General features: G+C 40.4%; 1 long non-coding RNA gene across 1 annotated transcript; it reads left to right on the top strand.

Moving 5' to 3' along the window:
* The first annotated feature begins 751 nt into the window (after positions 1-751).
* LOC138951165 (uncharacterized) lies at positions 752-13745 on the top strand. The gene is made up of 4 exons (XR_011451025.1): positions 752-940; positions 1387-1439; positions 11665-11793; positions 13140-13745. It is a non-coding gene; the product is annotated as an uncharacterized lncRNA (long non-coding RNA).
* The last annotated feature ends 874 nt before the right edge of the window (positions 13746-14619 follow it).

The following is a 14619-nucleotide window of genomic DNA, read 5'->3' on the forward strand; positions in this document are numbered from 1 at the left end:
TCAAATTATGCACAGCTGTCCTTACTTCCCTAAGTGTGACACTGACATTCGGACAAGTTGTCGGAGCCCCGATCTCTCTTGCGGTCATTGTTGAACTGAGAATAGGGTAGACGAGCTACAGTTATATTATTTGATTGTGTAAGTAACAAAAATAGTCTTCTTTCATTTTATATCAAACATCTCTGTGTTTTTCATTTGACAGATACTGCAAGTGAAATACGAATTGTCAATAATGTGTTGACAACCTGTATTCATTTTGAGCTTTACATGTGTGAAACCTTTTTGTTTGTTTTAGTTTTAGAAAGTTACAAAACAAATGTACACACGCATCAGTGTCGCGGACAGAACCACTTTTTTGTCAAGATTTAAAATGTTAAATCTGATGCATTTGTATTTATTTCATTTTACTTTTGTTTAAAACTTTCATTTACAAATGCTAATTAGAAAAGAGACAACGAACGTTTCGCAAATTAAAAGATGTATATCTTGTCTGATTAAGCGCCAACGAAATACGTACTTGGACATTAAAACAAATCCCAGAGTCCTAATCCTGAAAATATTAACAAGAAGCAAACAGTAACAAAACAATATATAAAAAAATTAAAAAAAGAGAGACAGAAAAAGTATGCACTTGCGCTGGTGTGGTTAATGTTGTTGTTGTTTGTGTCTGTGTTGTTGATGGTGTTGTTGTGGTGGTTGTACTGGTGGTTATGCTGGTGGTTGTGTATGTTGGTGGATGACATCTTTAACATCACGTTCTACTGCGTGCCATCGACTGTTGGTTGAGCTTGTGAACTTTTCACCTGGTACTTGTGAAATAACAAAAAAGTTTGAGTGATGACTATATAAGACGTTGTTGCTAATGCCTGTCACACGCAGAAGCCTCGGACATCCAACGCCACACTCGTTTTAATCTGACAGAGATCGTCGCGTTTCTCAGGTACAGGTCTGCTTTCTGTCTGGAAATGGTTCGCTGTTGTTGCCTTGCCGTTGGTGCTGTTGTGTTGCGGTCGTTTTTTTAATGTGCATAATTATGGTGCAGTCTTTTGTTTGTCTTGATGCGACATGCACCACCACTGCAATTTCTCCATGTGAGATAATACATATAATAATAATTTGATTTGATTTAATTTGATTTGATTTGTGTATATGGTTTCATGTGTGTCTGTGTGTGTGTGTTTAATTGCGTGAGTGTGTGTATGAGAATGTGAGAGAGAGAGAGAGAGAGAGAGAGAGAGAGAGAGAGAGAGAGAGAGAGAGAGAGAGAGAGAGAGAGAGAGAGAGAGAGAGAGAGAGAGAGAGAGAGAGAGAGAGAGAGAGAGAGAGAGAGAGAGAGAGAGAGAGAGAAACCCGTCGATTGAATCCTGTCTCCGTTGTCTGTTTCAGAATGAAGTTCATGGTGTGCCTGCTTTTCCTGCTGTCAGCAATGCTGGCCAGTGGTAAGAAACTCCTCTACATATTTAACAAAACCTATAATTTTACAAATATTGATTTTTCTCTAAGATTTGCTTTTGTGTCTTTTTTAATGTACACTCCTCCTCCTCCTCCTTCTTCTTTTTCCCTTTTATGTTCTTAACATGATTTATTTCCCCACGTTCCTGTGTACGATTGTGTACAAGGTGACGCACCAACAAAATAATGCAACCCTAAAACATGGTAATGACTGTTGACCGAATCACTTCATTATTGGGTGACAAACGTCAGCCTATGAATGATCGTTCCACAAAGTTTCTTTTTTTTCTTTTTTTTTTTTTTCTTTTTACAAATTACCAATTACAGTACTAGTTTCCAGCACAGCATCATACAGCACATATATATATATATGAATTTACATTAACAGCACTATACTACTAGTTACCATATTCTTATACACAGTTCAATTTTACTAGAAATTTCGAAGTCGAGCTTGGTTCTGAAATAGGATCTTCATGTTAGTTTTTGGATTTCCGTACTTAAACTGGCTTATGCACATTTTCGATATCAATATTAGGTGATTAATTATGAAGGTTTTCTCTCTGGGGATATCACGTGTGAAATACCCCAAAAGAGCCTCTTCGCAGCTTAACTTTATATTTGTGCCTGTACATTTAAATATGTGCCCTTGACATTCCTGCCATATGGGTTGCACTGCTCTACACTGCCAAAAAAAGTGCTCGATGAAGTCGGTTTCGTTACAATACTGACAAAGATTTGTTTGACGAATTCCCATCTTATGTAGCAAAATATTGGTGGGATATATATTGTGTAAAATTTTCCAATGCAATAGACGAAGACGGGTTTCTGTCGAGCATTCGTTAGCTAATTTCCAGTGTTTATCTTCTAATGTAATATTTAATTTGTTCGACCAAAATCCAGCTGAGCTTGGCTCCTTTATCTCATAATTTAACATCTTTAGGCGAATTTGGTGTGGAGATAATTGTATAAATGGCATATGATCAGAACGGGCCTGACCCGTATCACGCAATAATAGAGCTTTAATGGCAGTCTGTATTGCATTATATTCAAATAGGCGAGACTGTTTATATCCAGTTCGTTCACATATTTCCTCAAAAGAGCACATGTCGTTATCGTTAAAAACATCTTTAACAACGCATATTTTAGCCTTTATCCAGTCATTCATGTATAGCGTTTGCTTCCTGTACCTTATATTTGTATTATTCCATAAGGTTTGATTGCGTACACTTATCTGCTGTTCATTACTGCTTATTTCTTTGATCTTGTGTTTATTGTTTAGCCAGGTGATTAAAGCTTGTTTCCAGAATAATTGCTTTATGGCACCTAGTCCTTTAAAATTTTCTGCACTCACATTTGAGCGCAGACAGCATAAGCGTTCGCCCAGATTCAAAAAGGATGCTAATGGAATCTGTTGCCACTTTGCGTTACTTCCGTCCAGCAGCCTCATAATCCATGAAATTAGAAAAGATGTTTGTACATCTTTGACATTAATCATTTTCAGACCTCCAAGATTTGTCTCTTGGCACATTACTTTTCTATTAACTTTTTCATAAGCTCTTTTGTTTGAATATTTTTTCTTCCAGATAAATCGGAATAGAGATGAATTTAGCTTATTGAGGAAGTTTTCTGTGGCACATAGAGATTGCAGTACGTAAGTAAACTGTGACAACATTAATGTTTTGACAATACAAATTTTCCCCATTATACTTGGGTTTCTTTACGACCATGTTGCTATTAATGATTTTACTTTATGTAGTTTAGGTTCCCAGTTTTCTTCTATGTTGGAGGCTGGGACAGAGTTGTTGAAATGAATTCCTAAGATTTTGATTTGTTTTTTCCAAATAATATTACATGATCGGTCAGCAGAAAATTTATTTATACCAAGCCACATTGCTTCTGTCTTTTGATCATTCATTGCTAACCCTGAAAATTTTGAAAACTGAGTTATAAGATGTAATACGTTTCTTAGGTCTTTCTCATCTTGTAGGAAGAAACTAATGTCGTCAGCATACATAAGTAGTTTAAGAATTTCACCATGTCTATCAGAATTCCTTGGCAGTTTAATCCCTTTAACATCTTGATCTGCACGGATTTTGATTGCTAACACTTCGAGGGCCAGAACAAAGGCTAATGGCGAAAATGAACATCCTTGTCTTATTCCAGCATCACATGGGAATGGACTCGAGATCCATCCCATGTAATTAATACTACTCTCTGTATTTTTTGTTAAAGTATCGACCCACCTAATAAAATGTTTACCAAATCCGAACTTTTGGAACGCCCAGAGCATATATTCTTTAGATATCGTGTCAAAAGCAGCTCTGTAGTCCAGCGCCATTAAAATACCTGGTTGATTACTGTTATTCATATATTCAATGACGTCATCAATCATTCTAATAACAGTGCTGGAATTTCTTTTTTTTTTAAACCCAACTTGATCTTCACTTATTAAGTAATTGACGACTTGATTTAATCTGTTTGCAAGGCATTTCGCTAATAGTTTATAGTCGGTGTTCGTTACAGATATAGGACGCCAGTTATTTAGGTGCTCTCGTTTCAACCCCTTTCCTTTGTGTATCAGTGTGATTGCTGCTCGCTTCTGGGATACAGATAGTTCCCCTTTTTCAAAGGCTGACCAAAAAGAGGATAATAATATTTTGTTTATATTACTCCAAAAGAACTTTATGAAATTGGTTGTTATTCCATCCAATCCTGGAGCAGAATTACTTCGCATTCCCTTAAGTGCAATAAGGAGTTCTTTTTCTGTAATTTCTTGATCAATACTGCCCTTTTGCTCCTCTGATAATTTTGGGATGTCAGTGTTTTTTAAAAATTCGTCCCCAAGAAAGTTATTAAAATTGGTGTTTTTTGTGTATCTGTTAGTAAAGAAATATAGGTTACACACTCCGAGTTCTGAATATCGTGCATATTTTCCCTAGGGTCGATTTTCAGGTATTACCGAGCCTCTGGCGAGGTAATACCTGTAAATCGACCCGAGGGAAAATATGCACGATATTCAGGACGAGGTGTGTAAGCTTTTTATCCCATTACTCCGACGTTTTCATTAAAAAACCTAACTTTTTGACACAAACTTTGCGAGTGCCTGTTTACTGCTCATCAAACCTTCTGCCACCGAAAATCGTGTCATGATATTCATGTGCGAAACGAGTCCCCTTTTGTCTTTTTGTTTCCAGGATTTGAATGCATTTGATACTGTGCAGTTACCGGCTGGTTTCAGTCGGTTACCCGAGCTGGCATTCGTCACAACTGCGAAAGACCGCATTCTGATAATCTTCGCTTCACAGCTCTAGCGACGGGAGAGAATGATACCCGAAGGGAAGTAACTCATTTTGGACCTGAGTTCAGCGGGATTCGAAAGACCGCGTGTGTGATTTTACAAGCGATGAAGATGATTGCTGAGTTTGTGCTTATTCGAGCCTTTGTGCTTCAGTGTTCAAATTTGTATTACCTACTTCTTCAATCGTCACTTACTGATTTAGGTGAGCCTAACTTTGATGTCTGTCGTTGTCTTAGGCGAGGTATCTGTCTGGGGGAAAACGGCGCACCACTGTCGAGTTGTTTTTATGCGGCAACGCATGTAGCCTAGTGGTCTCTGTATGTCCAAGATCCGACCTGCTTCGCCACCTTTTATTCTAACAGTATCACCAACTTTGAAAATGGCAATTTCCATGCTGGTCAACTTGAGCCGAAGATACTACATGTATAGCAAACGACAGATCCTGCAGCAGAGGGTGCGTATCGCTAGCGCTAGCGAGACGCACCGGCAGCAGACGATAGATCTGTAGCAGACGACTGATGAGACAGCCTTGTTCTGTTGAACCATATTTAGCAATCAATGCTCTAAAAGCGATACCAAATGAACAAAACTATAAGCATACTGTTTTAGTGTAAGTTTTATTTTGTCGCTCAAGATTTTGAATCAGGATGCTCTTGGGATTGATCTAAGCGGTTGCCCATGAAGCGTACCTCGTTACGACAACTTTACTAGAGTTGTTCGCCTTGAATCACTGTGTGTCTCTGTCGCTCTCTCTCGTGCTCTCTGTCTCTCTCTCAGTGTCACCACGTCGGACAACTCATAATCTTCACTCAGCTCTATTCACCCAAACAGATTATGTACATTCTTTGTTGTTTTCTTTATTTCTTCAATGATAATGTTTGTAGATCGTTAGCCAAACGTCAGTTCGACTTTTATACCGCAAAATATCTCAATCGTTTTGCCGCTGAAAAAAAAAATAGTCCTGAGTTAACGATAAATATGCAGATGACCTCTATAAATTATTCAGTTGTACTCTGAGACCAAAGACAAAGACCAATGACAGGTGAGTTCTTTTTCTGTAATTTCTTGATCAATACTGCCCTTTTGCTCCTCTGATAATTTTGGGATGTCAGTGTTTTTTAAAAATTCGTCCCCAAGAAAGTTATTAAAATTGGTGTTTTTTGTGTATCTGTTAGTAAAGAAGCGGGTTTGTTCCTTTAATATTTCAGACTGACTTGTAATAAATTCATTCTCTGTTATTTCTATTCTATCTAGTATCTTATTTTTTGCGTGAGCTTTCTCTAAGTTTAGGAAATAACGCGTGTTTTTCTCACCCTCCTCAATGAATTTTATCCTAGATCTAATTTGTGCCCCTTTAGCTTCTTGTATTGTAAATAGTTCTAGCTCCTGCTTGATGTGCTCTCGCTTAGTCACCATTCTGGCGTTACTGAGGTCCAGAGCCAAAAGTCTGTCCGTTTCATTTAACTGCTGTTGTAAAAGGGTGTGTTTGTTTATACTGAGAGTTTTCTTTTCTCTAGAATACGATATACACATCTCTCTTATTTTTATTTTACATATATCCCATCTTATTTGTGCATCTTCATTACTTGATTCTTCTTCATATTTTTTAAGAAATATATTGATGTTGTCAACTAATGCTTTATCGTGCAGTAGGCTATCATTAAACTTCCAGTATGAGGCAAAAAAAAATTGTCTGTTTAGGGTAACCCGACCGACCCTATCGATTTGGCGCCGACCCAAAAACTTTTTTTTGATTTCAAAAAAAAAAAAAGAAAAAAAAGGTAAAAATGCTAAAAAAAGACATTTGGCGTTTCTTTCTCTCCCTTTCTCTCTGTTTTATTTATACGTTAGTTTTGAAACATGTATTCATCAAATATAAGAAGTGAATGTTCAGCCAACATAGCATTTACAACAACAACAAAAAAACAACAAAAAAAACTTTACCTACCTACCGACCCTACTTTTTTTGGTCATGTTACCCTAAACAGACAATTTTTTTTGGCCTGATGGACCACGCAACACGTGCGTTACTTTGTAGGTCAAGATGACCTGTCGGTGATCTGAATGAGCCACTGACTGTATAATACAATCGCTGGCGTGGTCGACCACTCCACTAGAGGCTAAAATGTAATCAAGTCTTCTTGCTATAAATGGGTTCTTGCGACTCCACGTAAATTCTTTGCAATCTGGGTTAAAGAGTCTCCACATATCATCCAGCTGACAGTCACTCAAAAAACGTTTAAAATGGTCTATAGCTTTCTGTGCATGATCATCACCACAAATTACATCAAGTGAATTTGACAGAACACAATTGAAATCTCCACATACAATAACGTCATCTGTTTCAATCGTTTCAATGTGGGTACTTAATTTTTTAAGAAAAGGTTCTTTCTCATTCACTATTGTTGGGGAATACACATTGATTACATACAGTTTCTTATCATCTATCTGAATTTCTACACCTAACATTCGGTCTGTTTTAAACACACATTTTACATCATGTTGAAAGTTCTTATTCACTAAAACTAGCTGACCCATACTGTGGTTGGAGACAGTGGAATAAAACATCTTCCCTCCCCATTCTTTTTCCCATAGTTCCTTAACGTCGTCAGTAATATAAGACTCTTGTACGCATATTATATCTCTTTTTTCTTTCTTTTTGTTATTGAAAAACGTTTTTCTTTTTATCGCATTTCTCAATCCGTGTATGTTAACAGAACATATTTTGTTAGTATCCATATTAATTCATATTAATCAATCAAAAGTTACATATATATGGTAAAATCGGTGTGAGTACTCGTAAGTCCGTGGGGCAGGCCAGTCCGTTAACCGCAAGTAACCATGGATGAGACAAAATCAGGTCTCGGTCTCCTCAGTCACGCTCACTGCTTGGTTGTCCGTGTCGGTCGTCTCGTTCTCGGTCTCACGTGCGATCCGTGTCGCCCCACTCAGGGGAAGGGATTCCCCTCCTGTCTCAACGCGGGCGGACTTGGACGAGTCCATGTCTGTCTCTGGTGAGGGGTGCTGACGCTTGTTTGGGGGACATGAGCGTGATCTGACTTGTGAAAGAAATGATTGTTTAAGTGAGTTCCTTGCGCGTCTGGTCGGGGTGGAGGGGGGTGTAGAGGGGGTAACAGGAGGGGGGTGTAGAGGGGGTAACAGGTGGGGGGTGTAGAGGGGGTAACAGGTGGGGGCATGGTGTTACTGAACAGAGGCCAGGTGGGCCAGGTTCCACAAAGTTTTCTTTTTTTTTTAGATCAAAGGGGTTGACTTTTGTTTAATTTAAAAACAATTTTCCAAATTCGGCGATCGACTCAACAGAACGAGGTTTGACATTGAGCGGTAGCACAACTTACCCGAGTTAAACTTCCAGACTCTTATCTTTTGAATAAGCTGAGTAAGACAAGAATCTTCTCAAATCGAAGGAAGGGGTGCATAGATACGCTGCCTGGCTTTGTTAGCGCACTCCATGTGTGCGATAACAGTTTTAAGCACATTGTCATTAGCCAATCAACTGTTTTACATCAGTCATGTGACGCCAGTAATTACTGACAATTTTTATTATTTAAGTTATTGAGACATCACAGTTCGCCAAGAGCAAATTAAGAACATGAATTATTGAACAAAGCACCTCGGAACAAGTACTTACTGACAAGTATAATTATGATCATTATCATTATTATTATTTAAGTTATTGAGGCATTACAGTGTGCCAAGAGATTTATAGACGATAAAATAAATTAATGAATGAAACGCGTAGAATTGAGTTCGATAATTCTTTTTGAGATTTGCTCTATAAATCTCTTAGCGCACTGTGATTGTTTCAATAACGATATTGTCAGTAACCACAAGATATTAGAACGTTTGATCAGGCACACATTTTCTGCAGGCGTTTGGATAACGTAGTGAGTGGGTCAACTTAGATCTACTTTTCTTGTATCTGCTGGCGTTTGCAATGCATTTCACTTGCAGACACAACGCTTACCTTAATGTCATATCTTGGGTAAATACTTGTGTTTCTGTAAACTAGAACGTGGAATATTTGGCTCACGTAAGTGTAGCCTATGCGATGCTAACTTCTGTCTGTCTGTGCGTGCGTGCGTGCGTGCGTGCGTGCGTGCGTGCGTGCGTATGTATGTCTGTGGTAGAAACTTTAACATTTGACTGAACACCGAAATACTAATTTTACCTGGTTATTATTCAAGCAACAGCTTCAAAGTATTGAAGCAATGATCAACATTTCGTCGGCACGTATGTAGTTAAAGTGTGTATCTAAAGAAAACGGGTGGTGGGGGGTTTTCGGGGGGTAAAAACAGCTGACTGGTTTGTGTCGTGTGTGGTATGTAGACCAGATCAGGGGTCAAGGTTAGGTCAGATCGCGTGAAGGATTGTGGTATATATACAGTTTTCACCGAGCTGCAGTTCGCCGATTCGGAGAAGACGACTCATGATTTCAAATTGTTCGGTTTCGTAGCTCCAGAAAAATAGATAAAGAAGATACCAAAGGAGATTTCCTAAAGGTTAATCTGCACAGCGTGTTTCCAGTGTCTGCGCGAGGAAGCGCTGTCGAAAGCGCAGTGTCGTTCTGGCAGTCGTGTCCCCGTAAGTAGGCTACAGACAGTCAGATCTAGATCTAGTGTCTCGCACTCTTGCACCGTGTCACCTATGCTTACTGTGTGGGTGTATGTGTGACGGAGTGATTGAGTTTGTGTTACTGTTTGTCGATTTCTTACGTGAGCCGTGAAGGCTTCGCCTCTTGTTTTATATAGACTTGATTTTAACTCGGATCAAAAAATGTTATATGCGGTTCTAAACCTTTGAATTTGACCTGACTGACGGTCGAGAAATGCAGCTTCTCACGACCTTGAACCTTAAACGTTGATGCACATTTCGGTAGCGCCGATTGCTTCGAACACCGACCCACAGCTATTTACGATATGATGACCCTCTGCACCGTTTTATCGATTAGTAACTAACAGTGTAAGTTACGTTTATGCTAATTGTACCAGAAAACACACAGTTGTCCTTGTATATTCAGTTAACTATTGTTAGAAAAACACGTACGAGAAGTGTCTATGCTCCCAACAAAATGAACACCTCCCTAGCAACTGAGTGACGTCCCCAGATGTCAACGTGACACGTTGGATCGCTCATTCGGAACAAATTAAGTTGGCATGCTATTTCTCGCAATGTACCTGCATTCATCTAGGAAGTTGGTGCTATGATTACATAATACGAATGTTCGCCTTCGCGTGTTCTGTTAAAATCATAGCTGTCTTGAAATATGCAAAAACCGTTCATTTCAGTACTAAGCTGTCGCTGTCGTCTGCTTTATATAGGTAGGACAGTCAATCGACATCCAAAATGGCATGGTCTACCTCGAAGTCTGTTAGAAAAAAACATCTCTGCTTTTAGCCGCGGGAAATGTTAGGTTCAAGCAATCATTGTTTCTTCGTGTGGAGACGATAAGCTACATGCCACTAATCAATCAATCAATCAATATCAATCAATATGAAGCTTATATGGCGCGTATCCCGTGGGTACAGTTCTAAGCGCAGGGATTTTTGTTGTTAAACATTTTTTATGCAATTTATATCGCGCACATATTTAAGGCGCAGGGATTTATTTATGCCGTGTGAGATGGAATTTTTTTACACAATACATCACGCATTCACATCGGCCAGCAGATCGCAGCCATTTCGGCGCATATCCTACTTTTTCACGGCCTATTATTCCAAGTCACACGGGTAGTTTTTCACGGCCTATTATTCCAAGTCACACATGCCACTAACACGGCGGATAAGAAGAATCTTCGCAAGTCAAAAGAAGCGGCACAAACTCACTGTGGCACAGGAGCATGAAATATGTCAGAAAAAAAAACACTTCTGCTTTTAGCCGCGGAAATTTAGGGTCAAGCTTTATTTGGTAATGTGCAGAAGATAAGGGGGCTGCCTACTTATGAAACAGCGCTCAGAAAATTCGTATAAAAACCTATATAAAACATTGCACACTTCTTTGTACTGTACATTACTTTCTACATTCCCTTTAAACAATGCAGATATCTTCTATTTTCCGGATTTTAAACAGAATGTGCAACCCGTTTTGGTGTAGGATCGTTTAAGTTTTGACTAAATGTTTTAACATAGAGGGGGAATCGAGACGAGCGTCGTGATGTATGTGTGTGTGTGTGTGTGTGTGTGTGTGTGTGTGTGTGTGTGTGTGTGTGTGTGTGTGTGCGCGCGTGCGTGTGTGTGTGTGTCTGTGTGTGTGTGTCTGTGTGTGTGTGTTTGTGTGTGTCTGTGTGTGTGTGTGTCTGTGTGTGTCTGTGTGTGAATGTGTGTGTGTGTGTGTGTGTGTGTGTGTGTGAGTGGTATAATTCGCTGACCATCAGATCTATGTTTATTGCATTTTATGTTTTAATGTGTTATTTTTGTTATTTCTACCAGCGACTTCGATTTTTGTCACGTTTTAAAAATGCATGAGGCAGCGACGTGTGTGTGTGTGTGTGTGTGCGTATGTGTGTGTGCACGTGCGCGTGTGTGTGTGTGTGTGTGTGTGTGTGTGTGTGTGTGTGTGTGTGTGTGTGTTTGTTTGTTGAGTGTATACTGCTAGTATTAGTGAATGTATTTTTACACGTATGCTGTCCAGTGTTGTTTTTACATTTAGTCAAGTATACGCTCTTGCTGTAAAAAATGCAGTGAGTTCAGTTTCATTCTGTTAGTTCGACAGCTTGACTAAATGTTATAATTTCGCCTTAAGCGACTTGTTAAATTAATGTTGTTGATCAGTTTGTATAAATGATGCGTGTGCTGGTGTATGTGGCTGTATTGAAATGTTTCCTAACCGCAATGTCATCACAACTTTGGGCAATTAAAGATTCTGTATTCTGTATTCTGTATTCTGTGCTGCAGGGTGGCGGAACCAAGAGTGTGGACCAAGCGCGGAATGTCCCTCATCAGCCAATGCTGTGTGTATGGCTAGACAGTGCACGTGTCCGATAGGCCGCATCTACTCCGTGTCTAACGCAACTTGTGTTCAATGTATGATGTCTGTTTCTCGCTTGTGAATGTGTGTGTCTCTGTGTGAATGTATGTGTCTCTGTGTGAATGTGTGTATCTCTGTGAATGTGTGTGTCTCTCTGTGAATGTGTGTGTCTCTGTGTGAATGTGTGTGTCTCTCTGTAAATGTGTGTGTCTCTGTGTGAATGTGTGTGTCTCTGTGTGAATGTGTGTGTCTCTGTGAATGTGTGTCTCTGTGAATGTGTGTGTCTCTGTGAATGTGTGTGTCTCTGTGAATGTGTGTGTCTCTGTGAATGTGTGTGTCTCTCTGTGAATGTGTGTCTCTCTGTGAATGTGTGTGTCTCTGTGAATGTGTGTGTCTCTGTGAATGTGTGTGTCTCTGTGAATGTGTGTCTCTATTTCTTTCTCCGTCTTGTGCTTCTGTGTCTTTATTTATCTGTCTTACTCTGTCTAATGTCTGGCCTTTCGTCCGTGTCTGTCTATATGTCTGTCCGTTTGTCTGTCTATGTATCGCATTGTCTCTCTGACTGGCCGAATGTTTAACGACGCCTTCCTCTACGTGTTTCAACGGTGTATGAGTGTTTAATCAGTTCATTGTTGTTTTCTTTTCTCCTGCGGAGTCTTTTCTTATTCTTTGTTTCCCTGTTGCACCTCCACCCCCACTCCCCCCTCCACCCCCACCCCCTCCCCCCCTCCACCCCCTCTAACACATTCTCCTTTTTCCGTCAGCGGGGACGCAAGGTTCGCTCGTCAGATATTGTGTCGGTCTGTCTGTCTTTCAGCATGCAGTGACGCTGACTTGCTCGATACGTTCGTCAGATATTGTGTCGGTCTGTCTGTCTTTCAGCATGCAGTGACGCTGACTTGCTCGATACGTTCGTCAGATATTGTGTCGGTCTGTCTGTCTTTCAGCATGCAGTGACGCTGACTTGCTCGATACGTTCGTCAGATATTGTGTCGGTCTGTCTGTCTTTCAGCATGCAGTGACGCTGACTTGCTCGATACGTTCGTCAGATATTGTGTCGGTCTGTCTGTCTTTCAGCATGCAGTGACGCTGACTTGCTCGATACGTTCGTCAGATATTGTGTCGGTCTGTCTGTCTTTCAGCATGCAGTGACGCTGACTTGCTCGATGCGTTCGTCAGATATTGTGTCTGTCTGTCTGTCTTTCAGCATGCAGTGACGCTGACTTGCTCGATACGCTCGTCAGATATTGTGTCGGTCTGTCTGTCTTTCAGCATGCAGTGACGCTGACTTGCTCGATGCGTTCGTCAGATATTGTGTCGGTCTGTCTGTCTTTCAGCATGCAGTGACGCTGACTTGCTCGATACGTTCGTCAGATATTGTGTCGGTCTGTCTGTCTTTCAGCATGCAGTGACGCTGACTTGCTCGATACGTTCGTCAGATACCCCGGTGCCCTGGCGATTTTTCCTGCGTTGGGAAGCCCTACTTATGGCGGAACGGAACAAGACTGTCTCGATGCCTGCCTGCAAAACGCTAGATGTGCCGCTGTGTCCTTCGAGCAAGTGACGAACCAGACCGGTTGCAGTCTCCGCACCCACCCAGCTGCCAACAGTGTTTTCCGATCCATCACCGGGGTTCCCACTCATGTTCACTTGCAGAGAATGTGCGCTTGACGGGCAGCGGTAGAACCAGCGATGTACGGAAATACAAGAATGAAAAGATGAGAGTAGTAAAGGGAGAAACAAAGAAAGATAGAAAGTAGAAAAAAAGGAAAGGGAAAAACTAAGAAGATGGAAAAAAAGAGGTCTGGGGGAAAAGAACACAAATGGAGGTTGAAATAAACAGAAAGACATACATTGAGAAAGACAGCAATGATATTGACAAGGTTGTGAGGAAAACATGACTGACATGCGGATCGGATGACAACAGGAAGGACGGAATGAAGAAAGTTATTGCGGCAAGAGAATTGGATCTTTATTACATCACAATAAACAACACTAATTATCAAAATATTTTAGTGAGAGAGAGAGAGAGAGAGAGAGAGAGAGAGAGAGAGAGAGAGAGAGAGAGAGAGAATAATAATAATAATAACAATGGTTATTTATACGCGCACACCTTCCCAAAGGGAAGCTCGTGGCGTTTAAAAAGGCGCTTCATGCATACACTCGTACATAACAATCTCACAACCTTACATTCCACACAATCAACCGTACAAAAAATAATAATAATAATAAAACAAGTACAAAATAAAGGATAATAAAGCAAATATCTAACTGTACATTATTAAAAACTCTAAAAGAATATTATACAACGGTGCCAAACATTTTGTACAAAGTGAAGTAACTGCTTCTCACTGATCAGCAGAAAAGGCGGATCGGAAAAGGTGGGTCTTGAGGGAGCTTTTGAACTGGGTCGGGGTATCAGAATCACGGACAGAGAGAGGCAGGCTATTCCAGGTTACAGGGCCGATGTAGGAGAAGGCACGTTGTCCTTGAGTTTTCTTATTGCGTCGGGGAACTTTGAGCATTTTTGTGTCAGCAGATGAACGGAGGGATCTAGAAGGAGTGTAGACTGTGAGAATTTCTGTGAGTGCATGTGGTGCAGTTTGGTTGAAGACGTTGTAACACATACTACTAAGTTTATAATCTATCCTCTGAGCGATGGGGAGCCAGTGCAGGGCACGAAGGAGTGGAGTGGTGTGAGTTCTCTTGGGACATCTAAAAACTAACCTAGCAGCACTATTTTGAACCTTTTGGAGCTTGTTGAGTAGAGTGTCAGGGATGCCGGCAAGAAGAGAATTTCCATAGTCTAGACGAGACAGAACAAGTGAGAGAGAGAGAGAGAGAGAGAGAGAGAGAGAGAGAGAGAGAGAGAGAGAGAGAGA

This window comes from Littorina saxatilis, linkage group LG16, assembly GCF_037325665.1.
Source record: "Littorina saxatilis isolate snail1 linkage group LG16, US_GU_Lsax_2.0, whole genome shotgun sequence".
NCBI lineage: Eukaryota > Metazoa > Mollusca > Gastropoda > Littorinimorpha > Littorinidae > Littorina > Littorina saxatilis.